Source organism: Cheilinus undulatus, linkage group 20 (assembly GCF_018320785.1).
Source record: "Cheilinus undulatus linkage group 20, ASM1832078v1, whole genome shotgun sequence".
Taxonomy (NCBI): domain Eukaryota; kingdom Metazoa; phylum Chordata; class Actinopteri; order Labriformes; family Labridae; genus Cheilinus; species Cheilinus undulatus.
Window position 1 is genome coordinate 7,407,569 of NC_054884.1, and position 17,198 is coordinate 7,424,766.

Consider the following 17,198-nt stretch of genomic DNA (forward strand, 5'->3'; position numbering starts at 1 on the left):
TGACATGAAAAGACAAACAAGTAGCTGCACTGGCACTCACATCTACAATCAAATTAGAGTCACCAATTAACCTAACAAGCATGTCCTTGGAGCGTGGGAAGAAGTCCACACATGCACGGGAAGAACAAACAAACTCCAGGTAGAAAGACCCAGCCCAAACGGGATTCGGACCAGGAACCGTCCTGCTGTGAAGCAAACACTGGCACACTGAAGCCCACAACAGTATCCATTTTCCGTCCAAATATCTATTGTTTTAAACTCATTTGTGACTCCACAAACACTTTCTACATGACGCTAATGTCCCTGCAGGCCCTGAGAAAGTCTTTTTTTTCCTTACTAAATTCAAAAGCCACACCTATGGAGCTTCTGCCTGGACTGTCACCAGTTTATCCAGCACCAATTTAAGTAGCACACCATGGCTTCTGTGTAGCCTCATTCACACTCACACAAAACCCCTGATAATGTATATGTGTCTGTTCATTTTCATCAGGGGGCATAAGTGAGGGGGAGATATAACAAGGAATCACAGCTATTATTTTTCACTACTCTCAATGTAATCTTTTGTTATTGTTTCGATTGAGAGTCCCCTGGCAGGGAAATGTGCATGCTGTGAATTTAAATCAATTGCTATCTTAGTTTACCTGTAATTTCAAAGACTTAACTTCAAGTCCCAAAGATTTAAGCATCAGAAGAAATAGGTATTCCCGCTCTTTACTGACAGCTTAATCTATACACTTGCCAAAGTCAAGTAACTGAGCAAGGTAGCTCCAGCAAATGAGCTCCACGGATTAACTCAAAGCTCCTGAAAATTCAAACTTACACAATAAATCTAAATCAGAACAGTCGGCCACATTGGTTGGATCAAACTGGCTATGCCTTCTTCTTTGACCATCCAGGAGTCACAGGATGCATATAGAGTTATGTCAGCCAACCAACCTTGACGAGGTGACATAACGGTAATCATCTCATCAGTAATTATGTCATGTTGGCAGTGATACAGCTCTGAGTGTATACTAAAGCTCATTAAAGGGGTTTAAGTTTGGAATGCCCATAAGGTAAACAAGAATGAAAGGGTGTCATAATATTTAAAGCTTTTCAACGCCACAGGTTGAAAATTGTACCATCCCTCTTATTCGACTAAAGCTTTAAAAAAGTACTAATCTTTTGTCATATGCTAACCAAAAGTTTTGATAAACAAAAACGTTCAATGTTTCAGTGTAAGTTCAAATGTATTTGTGCAATCTGATAACTAAAAAATAGAAATACACCAGTATTGCTTTCAGAGGGCCTTTTCTGTTATCAAAACCATCTGATCTCTATGAAGCCCTCTGTGTACGTGATCCATCATCCAAACTCAGCAGCATCAGTTGTTAGTGAGACTTTCGGTTAAAGCTTGGAGCCTGAGCTGAGGTAAAACAGCGATAGTATCAGCTTGGTTTTGTCTTCATAAAAAGGTCCTGCAGAGCCGCAGGAGGGCTTATACAACCCCGGCTGAATAGTCCTCTTTATGACAAGTAATCACTGGAGTCTTATGTATAATGTAATGTCTGTTTGTATAATGAATGAATGCAGAACTGCATCCTCAACTCCATTTTAGAATGTGCTACTAGCATACAAGACAGGCTGTCATGATAGCAGAATTTTAAACTTTGATATTAGAAGAGTAAAAATCAAACAGGATCAGTATCTGTTTCTATCCCACAGCAACATAATACAAGTTTCTGCTACACAATATTGGGTTATTGTTGTCTTTAACCAAAAATGGCAAGAAAAACTCCTTCACTCTGCCTGAACTGAAGTAAGACGGGCAATGTTTGGGCTTGAAAACAGCTGAAGTAACAATGCAATGCTGAAGGAATCGATTTTTTTGGTACTGCTGATCATTAAAATAACAGTTTATATTGTTTAAAAAACACAGAGAATTAAAAAATTAAGGAAGATTTTGACAATCAAACACACAAGTTACAGGATGGATTTGTCAGAGCTGACAGCAGTGATGAAAAGTAACAGAGACTCGGCTCGTCACAATCTTTGATTTTAAAAACCTCAGTATGATGCAGGTAAAAATGAAATAATACCGATTTCAATACCACAGCTACAGAAGAAGAAGTCATGGGCACCAAATACCAGACTTTTCAAAAATTAAAACACAAATGGACAAAGACCTTCATTTTAACAGCCACAAGAAGGCAGACATGAAATCAGCCTGTTACCATCTTAAAATAAAGCTAGAATCCAAGGATTGACGTTCAAAGAAGACACAGAGAAACTTGTTCTTGCTTTTATTTTTAGCAGTCCAGATTTTTTTACTGATTTTACAGGTCTGGTAAAAAAAATCCATCAGAACACCACAGCCAGAGTCTTCACCAAAACCAAGACAGTGGAGCACAACACCAGTCCTAATGTCTCTACGCTGACTTCCTGAGAGCCAAACGACAGATTTTATGATCCATCTGTTCATGTAAAGCCACTAAATGGACATAGCCTACAGTACCTGTCTGGTTCTTTCAGTCCCTTATGAGGCATCCAGACCCCTCAGGTCCTCAGTGTCAAGCTTACTCACTAGCCTCGAGTTTCTACGCTCCTCAGCGGTGGAACAAACTGGAGAATCTAAGGCTTTCTACATCTGTTAGCTCTATTTAAACTGCTGCACTCCCATAACTTTAAACTTCTCTTGGACAACTCTTTTAATCAAATCATTAATTTTCTAATCTAATCTACTGATGTAATATTTTAATCTACTTTGCAAATGGCCATGTTTCTTTCTTTATGACATTAAATTAATTGACGATTTGATCTCACAGATTCTTACTAATTATATGAATGGCTCTCTGATGTTGTATTGTGATATGTTTTGTGATTTAATGTTTTGTTTTAGATCATCAGGTTTTTTATATTTAACATGTTCATAATTAGGGTCGACCAATTATCAGCCTAGCTGATTATCAGGCTGATATTCTGTATTTGACCACTTATCTGTATCAGCATTCTACTTTACAATCACTAATAAATCTAAGAAATTATAAAGTGCAGGGCTCGACAGTGCGAGCATTTTACTCGCATTTACGCCTAAAAACAGGTGTCTGCGAACTGTAAAGAAATATTTAGGGGCACATGTGGGCATCACAAAAATCAGCCTAAGGAGAGATCCATGGAGGAGAGATGCCTTGCTTGGCCTCTGTGTAACCATAGCAACACGTCGTTGTCCATGCTTATTTATTCATCTCATGTTAAGAACGACATGTTGGACAGCTCACCGTCTTGCTGGCTACTCATAATACCCCAATGCAAGAGCAGAAACCCCAAGACAGCGTAATTCAGTGTTTTTTCATTCTTTATGTGGAAAAAAGACCGTCTTCTTCTACACCGGCGTTTCCTCTTGGTCACCATTTGTTTGTGATGACAGCACCCTTTACGGGCAGAGGTTGTAGGTGTTCAGATGGTTTGGTGCTCCTAACTTTTTCAACTTAGGAGCACATGTGCTCCTTAGGAAAAAGTTAGCGTCAAGCCCTGAAGTGTGTCACACTTTGGCTCTATTGCAAGTTGTCTCTTTCCATCTGGCTCTGTTTTCATCCTCCGCAGTCTCCCTAAAGTCCTGCCCACAACACTAAATGATTGGCTAGACATCACACAAGTAATAGCCATATTTATCTCTAGTCACAGGGTTTAACAGTGTTGTCTGCAAGTAAAATTATCATTTATTTTCTCCAGAGTGCATAAATTATTGACAAAAATGTTAGAAATGTCTGAGGTAGACTTACAGGGAGCTACCTGAGTGTGAAACAGTGAAGTATGCTCCTGTAGAACACAGAGGTTTGTATGATTTCAACATTTTTTAAGACAAGAAAGTGTTATTGTGATCTCAACCCAAAAAATTACACTATGCAGAACACTAGAACGTCATTGTGATGTCTGGTTGGTGAAACCCGCTGCATTTAAGTATTTACCGTGCATGCAAATGTTGACTGTTGGAAAAAAAACACATGCCACTGAATTATAGAACAATAAGACAATACATGTAATATTTATTGTTTATACTGTCAACACCAGAACAAAGATAAACATAGGAAGAATTTCATGTACGCCTTAAAAACATTGCAAAATTTTGACCCTTACAGGTCCTCGTTACAGTAGTGCATATCTGTTCCAAATACCAGTCCAATGAAGTACTGATAATCTGCATCGGCCCTGCTCTGTAGAGCACTTGTTGTATGAGTGGTGCCCTATAGATAAAGTTGAGCCTTGCCTCGCCTGAATTGCATAAATTAATCCAGGTGGGTGCCAGTGTGCCATATGTGCAGAGGCTTTGGTCATCAAGGTGGGCAGCTCAGGTTAAACTCCAACCTGTGGCTCCTTTCCTGCATGTCATTTCCCACTCTCTCTTTTCCTGATTTCTGACTCTATCCTGTGTTCTGCCCTTTGAAACACAAAAGGATACAGAAAATGCAAGTTGCAACTGAGCAAATTAGACTTTCCCTTCTTTGTTGAGTTGAAGAAGTTATTTTAAGTCAAGATTTTAAGATTTTTTGGTACTTTCATAAAACCTCACAGCAATTTCTAAAAGAAGACAACATTATTTTTGTACTTACAGGGCCTAAAAGCATCACATTTTAGCAGCCCCAATGGAGCATGTGAATTCAAACTGAATCCTGTAAGATTATTAACACCATGTTTGAGCTCACATGAAATGATTTACCATCTTAACCCACTCGGATGTCCTGCAACGCTAAACTTCAATTTTTGAGGCTGGTTTAAAGGATATTACTATTCTTAGGTAAGATAAATAAAACACAGAGAGATGCATTAAAGAATAAAGAACACACAAAAAAGCAGCTGGAAGAATAAAACTTGTACCCAGAGGTCTAGTTTAGACTTAGAGGTCTTAAATATCAATCTTTTTGGGGCTAATCATGTATTACATCCTTTTCTGGATCAATCTGCTCTAAAGCACACAATACAAATGGTTACAAGCCAGATTCGACAAAGTTGTGCTGAAGATTATCACCTCTACTCTGCTTAAGTAAAGAGTTATGGAAGAAGCGGATGGATTACAATGCTAACAGCACCTTTATGGCTGCCACAAGCTTCACACTCTACTACACACACCCACACACAAACAGAAACTAGCACTTTCATGTGCACATCTAAGACGGCAGAATGACCGTACACTTTTCAATCGAGTCCATTCACTCTGAGAATCGAATCAAACCAAACTCTGGTTTTACTTTAAGCACGGCAGCGGTTCCAATAAAAGCCGAGGACATAAAACTGTAACATTACCTCTCTCCTCTTGTCTCCAAGCAACCCCAAGGAGCAATGGCTCTGAAGAAAAACACTTGACAAAACTAGCTTTGATCCGGCGATCCGGAGAGAGTCAGAGAGAAAGAACAGAGAGGATGACGAGGGTATAAAAAAAAAAGGCAAAGAGAGAGCGAGAGTGTGGTTTCTTCTTGTGGTAAGAAAAGACAGATGGCCAAGAGGGAGAGAAAGCAGAGCAGAGGACGAGCTACACAGCCGACATTTTAACTGCTGCTGACGCAAGGAGGGAGAGAGAGAGGGAGGGACGGAGGGAAGGAGGGAGGGAGGCAGGGCCGGCCGTCTCTCTCACTACACACTCTCTGACTCACTCTCTTTCACTTCCTCTCAGCTCTCTCCCTCTCTGTACGAACATGTCTCACTCCCACTCATGTCCTCTCTACTCGCTTCAATTCAGCTTCACATTTCACTCGTCTGATCGCTGGAGCTCCTGCTTTCTGCTAATCCGTCTCCATGCTGTGATGAGGTGTTAGAGGATGAAACACAGTCAAAGCTTAGCCCCAATATATCTTAGTCAAGGTGGCAGGAATGAAAAGGCAAATAAACACAACATACAACTCATAATCTAAGAGATGCTGATTCACACAGGACTTAGAGTCACACTGAACCCATCTGTTTGGGGCAATGATCAAAGTATTCCTTAAAGTATGGCTTCAAGAAAACAGAGCACTACCAACTGAAAGTAGCAAAACTATAGCAAAATAAGCCTAGGATTCTTATTTAGTAAACTAATGCATACAGCACCCAAAAAAGGAGATCTGAGAGACGCTACATCTGACAATAAATCTAACAGTTTGTTTTAAAAGTGTGTGATGTGCAATGATGTAACAGCCACAACACACCACTCATTAACAGGTTCATTCACCAACAAAAAGATTCTCCACTCTCAAAATTCAAATTCTCCCGCTGAAAAGTAAACAAGCTAAACGTGGCTAGCTGTTAGATGCCTGCAGTTTTAGTCCAGCTACTCTCCTTGTCAGTTTGATTGTGGTATGTTTTACTGGACATGTTGTAAGGCATGTATCTGCTTTCTATGTACTACCATTGACATGGCTGTGTTTGTTGTGCTTCCTCCTTAAGTCAGCTTTCTTCCTGATTAGCTATTGTTCCATTTCACATGACATCTACAGGGTGCATGCTTGGCTGTCCTCGGTGTTCCTGAACACAAAAGGAATTTCTGAATGGTAATATTGATCGATAGATTATTTTCAGAACCACCACCAGATAATTCAGCTTTTGTTGACTTTGGTCAAAAAGTGTGATAAGGTCTAAACTAGTATGATTATCTTGTTGAGTGTACTCTGCTCAAAGCTGGTCATAAAAGGTTTCTGAATTTGACATCTTGAAGTAGCATGGTGGAAATTAGCACCACATGTACTTTTGAGCAGTTCTGGCTGAATTTGCTCAACCAGCCAGCCACTGGGGCACGTAGTCTAAATAAGTAGTCTAACCTAAAGCCGGGCCTAAAATGTGTGGATTTCAAACAATTGAGACCTAAATTTTGAGTTTCACAACTCGCTTGGAAGTCGCTACAACTTTCAGTCTGCGGCTCGACCAGCTGCTCCGGAATGGTTGGATGGATTTCTGGCATGTTTGATATTTTGGTCGTATAAATTTACACATTCCCACTGTGAGAGCAGAGCCACAAGCAGAATCCTAAACTGTGAGGCATTTTTCCTGTGTAACCTGTCAGACAGCATCTTAAATCATCACAACAACAGTAATGACTTTATAATCCCACCTCTGCTATAATAAAGGTAATAAACCTCAAGCTGACACTTATTACTATATGGCCATATTGAGAGTTAAGGCCATTTATTTGTGTGATAGATGGGGAGAGGGAGAGAGAGAGAGAGGATATGACTAGACTTGACTTCAACTTCAGAATGTGAGACTTTTTCGAAGGAAAATCCACAGATTTCTGTCACAGTCCGTCCCAACTCTACTCATACAGTGTGAGCACTCAGGTGATGTACGACCATCAGACTATACAGTGTTAACACATGAATCATGCCTGATGGTGGTGCCTCGTAAGCAATTCAGATGCACAGTATGAGCTGTCTTTCCACCATGACTGTCGGGTGGAAACTGCACTGTGTCTGCCCTCCTTAAGAGAGTAATTTTGTTGAAATAAATGGCATAGATTAAACCCCTTTCTCTGCTTGTTCCTACTGACTTTAAAAGCTGGGCCGAGGTGACATACATGCTCACCGACCAAAGAATCTCACCTTCTCCTCCATGTGTCAGAGGTGCTGCTAAATCTTCACAGGCAGCTCTGTGCTTGGATGGTTTGACTCAGCAACATATGAGAGTAGTTCTCCGCTGCAACTAGCATATCGTCTGTTCAAAATCAATTTCTTGCTTGTTGCAAGTCCGAGATAGTTAAACAAAGCCTGGGTTTTGTTGTGAGACTGCAGAAATTGCGCTCAAAATATTACTATTTTAGCAAGTCTGACAATCTTAATGTAGGAAAATGACTATGAATTTTACAGTGTCCAAGTAAGGAGCACAGCAAACATTTGCATGGTCATATACAGGATAAATAGGCTGAAAAACTAGGTTTAAAATGAGCAACAGTTTAGGGGATTTATGCACCAACTCTCTCTAATTAAATAGCCTATAACTTGAGAACTTTAAGTCTTTATTATCGTCAATCCATGCATCCATTTTCTACACCTTATACCTTATAAATAATGTTTGTTAAACAGAGTGGCTTGTAAAAAATGTATGTGGCTGGTAGATTTTGGGATCCACCAGATCCACAGAGGCAGGTAGATGAAAAAGTTAAATTCAAACACTGCTTATTAGGGATACACAGTATTGTTTTTTTTTGCTGATGTCAATTATGCTGATGTTAAAAAAATAATTTTTGCCAATGTCGATATGGATATTTAAATGTAAGTCAGACCTAAAACTTCAGTCCTCAAAACACATGATTTTAAGGTTGAGGATAAACTAATTGACACATTAAACCCATTAAAACACACTTTAAAGTTTAAGGAATGATGATAAATTAAAGATCAAGCCAAAATCTCCCAGTGTATGCTCCTCATATCCATGCAAATTAGTCTCTACAATACATAGTCTTTAGCTGTTGTAATATCATATGATTGTTTAAATTCCCCAGCACCTAGACTTGCCTCAAAGTGCAACATTTTGTGAACCCCTAATTGAGACAGTGTGCAGGAGTTTGCTTGCAGTTTTTGGTGATAAAAACCAAGAAATTACTCTTTAACTAGTGCAAAACACTTACTTTTGTTGCAGTGGTATTGTAACAGGAATCAGTAACATTTTACACACACAAAAGAGCACTAAATTGCTTGTGTAGCTCTGCAAATACAAATCTGTAAATACTTACTGTAAATACCAAACAAAAAGCGTGATAGGAGAGTTAAGATCACAGCAGAGTGCTTTTAAAAAAGAGCTGGCTGGCCTTAAGTTGAACCACAAACACACACCCTAAAACCATCACCTCTGAACTCATCAGCTGACCACAAACCAGCTCCGATTAATCTGTTCATCGCTCAGCAGATTTACACTGCTGCTACTGTAACAGTACACACACAAACACACAGTCAATCGCACGCATGTACATGGAGTTGTGCATCATTATCCTGCAGTCCATCTGCCACGCTGATGCAGGATTTAAGCCACTGAATGCCCATTCACACACAGACACAAACATACACCTGCTATTAAATCCTGTTTACTTACTAACAGAGGCAACAAACACTACAACCACTGCTGCACATAACTCTATGTGGACAACACATGAGAGGATGTAGAGTACAGTATTATAGAGCTGTCACAAAAACATGACCTAAATATAAATCTAGTAGAAATCAATTCATATCAACACCTGTCACAATTAAGGATGTTCCTTGGTGAACACTGATCTCTAATAGGGATTTTCCAAGGTGATTATTTCAAATCTGACTGAGTGAAATTTAAATAACATTTAATAAAACTGTCTGACATTAGGAGTGTTTAATGCTTGGCAGCCTCTGCTGTAAGAATATGACAGGGTGTGAAAAGGGTAAAGACTAAGTGTGCACAGATGCATGCCATATGAGTTATGTATGATGGTTATAGTGCCGCACAATTAAGCTAACCACAATGGCAATCTCAACCACAAAGTCAGGTTGTGCAACTACATTAGGTTTTAAAAGGCTGCAACTATTTTTGTATTAAGTAGGATTTGAAAGGCTTGCAAAAAGGCCTTTGAGTTTACAATCATGCCACTATTGTATCTTGTCAAAGTACCTTTATCTTCAAAAAAGGAAAAACTTTTGGAAAATGTTAAGTTAGTTAGAAAGCAGTACTGTTAAACCTCAGGCTTTTTTCTTTTATGCTACTTTAAATCTGAATGTTTTGAGCTGAGAAATACACTCTTCAAAACGCTCATTATTCCGCGCATTTTCCTTGATAACCAGGCAAGTATATAATCACAAATTGCAATATTGTCCAGTATAATCGCAATTGCACATTCATACCAAATCATGCAGCATTAGTTTGTTGCCAGGTGTCTAATTATAAATCCAGTTAAAGTAGTCTAATGTTAAGAAAACAGAAATAAAACAAAGTTGACAACAAATGATTTAACAAAGGATATAGTGTCTCTGGGTATAAGATGTAAAAGAAGTTTGCTAAGTGTGGCTAATCTGTGCTTGCACCCCATGCCCTTGATCATCTTAGCAGGTTATCATTAACATGTTTGCATCAGTTACACTTTAGTCAAGTGTAATAAACAAGTTTAACCTGACATCTTTGTCATACAACTTTATCTCTTTTCTCTACAAAACTCATGCTGCTACAATAAGATGCTATTAATGCCATCTGTTCACTGCTTGTTTACATCCAGGCAGCAGAGCCATACAGCAGTACGGCAGTTTCCATTCAAGATTCAGCATCAAGACAACTTTTTATGTCTATTACAGAGTGACAGAAAAATATCTTAATTTAAAGCTAAACCAACACAATTGACATTCACTACCAAACCAAAAGTATTATGAATAAGTAAAAGAAACATTGGAGCCACACCCATTCTTTTGAGATCTCACTTTATTTATTGCCTTTTCTTGGGATAACAAATATGGCTTTACCAAGGCAACAGGGTAATTCCTAGAGAAATTACCAAATCTTCCATACTGACTCAGGATAATGGAATGCATGATGTGCTTTGGGTTGCGATTTCTCATGAAGAGAGGAAGGTGGGTCCTGATACCCAACCAGTTGAGATCCACGGGTTCCATAGGCAACCTCCTGCACACTACAGCTAAATGGAAAAAAATACAGGAGCAAGGTACTGGCAAGGTACTGAAACATGACCTTACATTTTCAAGACTTAGACACTCTCTTTTTTTTTTGCTGGCAGCTGCTTTAAGCTAAAAATAAGTCAAGAGGATGTAAAGCGTCTTCAAACCTTCAGTACTACTAACCATCATTTCAGTAATGGAGAATGTTTCGGTTTTGGATCAACATACTCTAACATGCAAATAAGTTTGCAACATTTGTCATAGCAGCTGAATTTTAATATTTGACGCATACAAGTCAAACTTTAGTAATTTCTTGTTTTTAACCACCAGAAATTGCAAACAAAGTCCTGAACACTGCCTAACTTGCATAAAAGCAATGGCAATGTTTCAGTAACAAAACATTGCCAGTGTATTTTTAAGTACGCTCTTTTTCTCTCACACTCATGGACATTTATGGTTAAAATACAACTCAAAGGCTGTGATTTTTAGTAGCTTAAGAGGTTTGATAACCTCTCTTCATCTCTGAAATCTGCAAACAAAGACGTCTGAACCACAGTGACTACACAAGGAGTACAGAGAGCTCTCTTGTTATTCAGAGAAAGAGGTCTAAACTCATTGTGTGCAGGCAGGCTAATGTTTTTTTTTCTGCAGCCCTCACTGCTGCCATAAAGGTAAGCTATAATTACACATGCACACACAGATCCACAGGAGGCAGGAGATTACACGAGACCAGCTCCATCTGCTCAGGGGGAGAGACAGAGGGAGAGACAGAGGGAGGAAGGAGGGGGCGGGCATTTTTATTGACCCAATTTCCACCAAAAACTACATCTCATACAGTCGACTGGTTCTGTATCTCATAGGCTGAGAAACCTTTGAGCAAGGCACCAGACATTCACTGTTTCAGTGTCCTTATTAGAGATGGGTGATCAACCACAAATCAGTTCAAATATCTAGGTGTATCGCAATGTGTGGAATATATCTCCATTTTTTTTTTCTGTACGAAATAAGAAATAGTTGTCAAGATACCCGATTAACTTTGATATGACTGTCGGAAAAAATCAAACCATATTGAAAGCTTTTTGATACCATGTCAACAAAAACTGAAGTCCTACACACCAAACACACACTGTTCGATTTTTACAAAAACATCAGCAACATTTCCATTTACTGGTACTGAGGTTTTATTAGAATCATAATACTCTTAAGCCTAGTTCAGAACAAAGGTTCACTGAGCAACATGTTTGCTGGAAACAGCTCTAGCTATTTGAACTGTGCTGTCACAGCTTGAATCAAGCTGTCTGCTGGTTCCTCAAATCACAAGCAGCTGCTTTTTGATGTTGCAAGAAGACAAATATAAAATGGAAAACTCATTTTTAAAGTCTATCATTGCAAAAGTAGTCTATTTGTTAGATAAAAACATGCTGCGAGTTTTGGAAATTATTACATCTAACTTGTCATCTGAAAACTTCAGTCTGATAATCACTCTTGTCCCCTCCATCAGCTGTGAATGTAAGCAGGATAGACAACTCTATACTCACAAATATATGAGAGGTTCATGTATTAGAAGCTGCATTACTCTCTGAAAAGAACTATGCACTCAGCAGACATCTTTGTTATAACACTGAGCTAGTATTATGCATTTCTTGCCCATACATTAGTTGCAACCTGACATGGTAAACAGATTATTTCAAAGCCATGGATTGATTTTACACGTAATAGATAGGGAAAGCTCCCATACACATTTATTGGTAAGTGCAGGACTTTTCAAAAAGTTCTCAGGAGGTGATTGGATGAACATTCTGTCACCTTCATTCCAGGCCAATCAGAGAGACACTTTGTCACAAAAGTGGCAAAATGAGGTGGTAGGCATGCGCAGCTCCAGCATTAACCTTAGCTCCACAGCCTACAGCTGGTGTAGTTTACGAACAGCGAAGCTTATCAAAGGATAAAACATCTTCACTTCCCTAAAGCTGCCGCTATACTATAGCTACATCCAAGCTTATCACTACACCTCCAGTAGCCATTGCTCTTGGCCACCAGTACAACAAAACCCCACCCGTGGCAACCTCCTCATTCTCTTTAAGTAACACTGACTGATCAGATCTGTTTTCAGACATGGCACAAAAGTTTTACATTGGAGCTTTACTAGATGAATTCACCTGATGACAGACATGGAAGCCAGCAAACTGCTTTGCAAGATTGTTGGTTGTGGATACGGGCAGAAATGTTTATACCTGCTGATAATAGTTGACTTTTTAAGCTAATAGCACAATATCATGCAAAATAATATCACTAACCCTAACTCTAATAGATTGATTTGGAATTGAAAAGCACCTTTCTAGTCGTCTGGCTGCTCATCGTGCTTTTAACGAGTTACTTTTATACGTTTTTTGCCACAGGCACACATAAAGTCAAGGCAAAACCTCAAGGAATACTTCTTCATAACCATGCAAATCCCCCCTTTAAACTCTCTAACAGTGTCTTTAGTTGATGTGTACATTTCAGCCATATCAGCCCTATTCACAGTTGTTGATTAAAGTAATCTGCTGTAGCAAATCCAAAAGTTTTTGTACCTGTTATTGGTCATTTTTACACCAAATTACCAAAACACATGCTTATGAAACAAAGGGGCAGTAAGAAAGTGCCAGAGACACTGCATCAAATTTTAGTTTTCTAAGAAGTTGCCCAACTTTTCGAGCTGTACAGTCACACTAATCACGCATGACTGTACAAATCCCCACGGCACAACTAGACTTGCCTCAAGCCTCACCATTTGAGAACCACTGCTTTTAACTAACACCATTCATACACTACTGATGCAGCAGTAGAAATCTGCAATGAGGAAGTAAGAGAAGTGAGGAGAGCAATGTGGAATTCAGTGTCTTTACAAAGGACATGTTGACATGTGACTGCAGGAGACCAAACAGTGTGGTTGAGAGACGACCGACTCTGCCACTGCTCCATCCTGCAAGTTAGACAATGAGCAGGAGATAAACTGCAATTTTTGATTAATGAAGTCAAGACATCATACAATACTGGGTGTCTAGCCACAGTATCAAACTCATCCTAATTTGTTTTTACCAATAATATAAATACTCCCAAATTAAGATGTTACTGTCTGTGGTTCTTTCTTTCTCTGACTATTGGGCCTTGGATCCTTTTTCTTCTCCTCAAATCATCATAATCATAATCAATACCGTCCTACCCTATATTATGTTTGAAAATCTATCTTTGAGCCTTGTTATCTTGCCAAGCCTTGTGCTGTATATTCAGATCCACAGCAACAGAGTGTGAGGCAAGCTGTGTAACAGCTACATTACAATGATGGACACAGTTTAGAGAGACAGCTTTCAAAGGAGAGAGCTGAATGTGATGAAACACGCTCTCTCCCTCTCTCTCCTTTGTTCTACTGTCATCACAAACACAGCCAGCACAGCCTACTGATATCTATTTGTGTGATTGTGTGTATGTGTGCCCTGTTTTTTCATTTTACAAAGTGGGCCATTGTTGCTAGGTAACGTAGCAGGACTTGAGCCAGGAAAAAGAACTCAGACAAAGATATTACACTCTCACTCTTACATTTCTACTTTCTCTCCTCGATCCCTCAAGCTCAGGCTTCTTTGTTCATGGTTATACGTTTCCTTCTTTGTTTGTAAAGACGACATTATCACTAAAACCACAAAGAAAGGTGCTTAATAAGAGGAATACTAGTGAGGATGACGCCACCTGTGCAGCATCGTCATTTCAAGCTTGACAGGATTAAAAGGATGGATAAAAAGTCACAATGTTATGATTCAGCCTGACATGGTAATGATCACTACAGCATTAAAAACATGGGATATCGACAAGAAGCATAAACATTTTGACTACCCTGTAACAAGCAACAGAGGAATTAATGAAAAATAATGTTTAACTATGTACAGACTTGGTGAACAGAACCTTGCCATCAAGAGAGGACGCCACAGACAAAGTTGGATCCCTAAAGAGGAAAGACTGTGCACCCGCTGCAGCCAACAGGAAGTGGAAACAGAGCTGCACTCTCCAACCACCTGTCCTTTATAAAAGGGCATCAGAGACAAGTTAATTCACAAAAATAATTCACTAGCATGAACAAACAGAAGCTACCACATCCACTGAGTGAAGTGCAACAGTGTGTAAATGTCTCAGCACATGATGTGAGCTGTAGAAGAATCTTAAACACCACGCCACCTTGAACAGGGCTGTTCACACATTAAAAAAGATCTATTATAGAATTTCTACATGTTTACCATGATTTTAAAGTTAAACCCAGACTGTAATAAATATTATTATAAATTTGTACATTGCATTGGCAATGAAACTGATATTTTCTATACCAGAAAAGCTAACTGAACTGAATTGAACTGAATAATTTTAATAATCCCACAGTTCATGCATCTCCCTTCACTGATCTAATACAATCTAAATGTAGCCCCCAAAAATAAAAACATAAACAAACTGTCATAGTTAGGAAATTCTTTTCCCTGAGAAAAGAAAACCTTACATCCATTATTATTATGGCATTATTCATTTGTTAAAAAAAAACCCCTTCATTATGTAACAAGTAACAAGTTCAACATCCATTCCTCATGGAATATTGTGACTATGTGCACAAGTCAGTCAAAATGTAGCCTCCCTGTTGTTTGCATAATCCTGTTTGAATTGATCTTAAATTTTCAAAAATACTGCATGCAGGGGCTTAATTTGCATCACTTACATAACCCTTAAACTGTGTGCAGATTAAAGGAACTCATAGTGTTCAAAAATGCTCCAAAGAAATTACATCACAAGAACCAAAAATACCAAACTGAGACAATTTCAGAGTCCAAAAGGTTAAAACCTTCAAACAGATGGGCAGAACAGCCTCAGTTCCTGCGATTAGGTTCAGGAAAATCCAGCAAAGATAAAAGGTTACACTGATTTAGTTTAATGGAGCAGCTGAGAGGCTGCAGCACTGGGACCCAATCAGGATAGTACGTCATATTGATTTCGTCAGAAGGAAACTATTTTAAGGAGAAGAATGTGATGAGGAACCATGGTTCCTCTCTCTTGAAGTAAAAATGCTGAAATTGAATTGTAGTTTTTGCACTTGTCATACTAAACCACTCCATACACCAAAGCTTTTATGAGAGACAAAGGTCTCTGATAGACATCAGAACATTATCACCATAGTAACTGTAAACAATGAACAATAATATATGTGTGGTATACAATTGAAGGGAGTTCTTGTTATAGTGTAAAAAGCCTCTGCTTTTTAATCATATAGACATTATGTCAAGCTAACAGAGTATTTTCTCTCATGTTAGAGAGTACATAAATTCATTTTGGATGGACAAAAATTCCTGCACACTGAAACACAGACTGTGTTTATACACGTTAGTCCCCGTGGCTGATCCTGCTTGACAAAGTCCTCTTTCAGCTTTCCAAAAAGCCTCTTGCAGACAGAGATCAACCCAGCTTTCCTCTGACCCAGATACCACCAAACAATACAATGTCACCCAGCAGAAAATGTGAACAGAAGCCATGATTGTTGCACAGCTCCTCACTTCATCAACTAGGAAACTAGATTTTAGTCAGATTTGAGTTTGCTTGCTTTACTCCCAAAATGGTACATGGATTCAACTTCAGGAATGTGCATGGTTAGCCTGCTAAATGATCGAGGTTGGATCCCTCGCCATATGCCACCAGAATTACAACACAGTTTGACAAATTATGAATAGCTTTACTATCATTAACAGATACTGCCATAATGGTCTTCTACCTGGAAGTAAAGTGGCACAATGATGCAGTAGTGCTCTCATAGGAGCAGCATGTCGGGTAGTTTTTGGATCTCTGTCACTCTTACCAAATCAGCTCTCACTTTAATTTAAATGAGAAGCAGAGGAGTCACGGGAGTCATTCGTTTGAAAAGCTTTGCATTTGTGCTTGCAAAAACATGCTCTCAATAGCAACTGGTGTTCAAGACAGTGGGCATCACTTTTAAAAAATGTGATCTTAATTTCAATCAAAATAGTCATGATGATGATTCTGCCATCATTAGGGAAGCCCTAGTCTACCTGCAGGCGCCATAATCTTATGTTAAATGAACTGTGATTAATTTGGACTGTTTAATGTTAGGTAATTACACATATTTTAAATTTCCATTTTAACAGATTTTAAAGTAGTCGCCTTAGGTACAAACCCACTCCACTCATATGGCGCCTTTATAGTCTTCCAGCAAATAGCCCTTTCCACTGCATGTGGCCTTCCTCTCTTTAACACATACTGTCATACACTGGTGGCAGAGGCTGCTATGCAAAGCTCCAAGCCCAATCAGGATACAATCTTATCACTTCTACACAGCAGCAAGGAGCAACTTAGGTTTTACTATCTTGCCAGAGGATACAATGACAAGCTGAAGCTAACTGTAGATCTTTCAACTCTTTGTAGTCTTCCATCGGTCAGTCAAACTGCTCTACCTCCAAGCCAGTCTTCTTTAAACATCCATGAAAAAGACACACACATTGAACTTACAGTATCACTGTGGTTATAAATATGGTTGTCAAGTAGCTCACATAATTGTAATACGAGTCGCTGCAGCTCGTATAAAAAAGCCATAACTGTCAGTGC

At 39.0% G+C, this 17,198-nt stretch overlaps 1 protein-coding gene across 2 annotated transcripts in view; it reads right to left on the bottom strand.

Moving 5' to 3' along the window:
• The window catches only part of jmjd1cb (jumonji domain containing 1Cb), a 204,330-nt gene that overhangs the window by 79,394 nt on the left and 107,738 nt on the right, over positions 1 to 17,198 (bottom strand). Inside the window, exon 1 of one of the 2 annotated variants that reach the window (XM_041816363.1) lies at positions 5,281 to 5,518. The exons of the other annotated variant lie outside the window; for it this stretch is intronic. The gene's annotated coding sequence lies outside the window, so the exon portion shown is untranslated. Of the gene's footprint in view, positions 1 to 5,280; positions 5,519 to 17,198 lie in introns of those variants that run through there. 2 annotated transcript variants of the gene reach the window in all.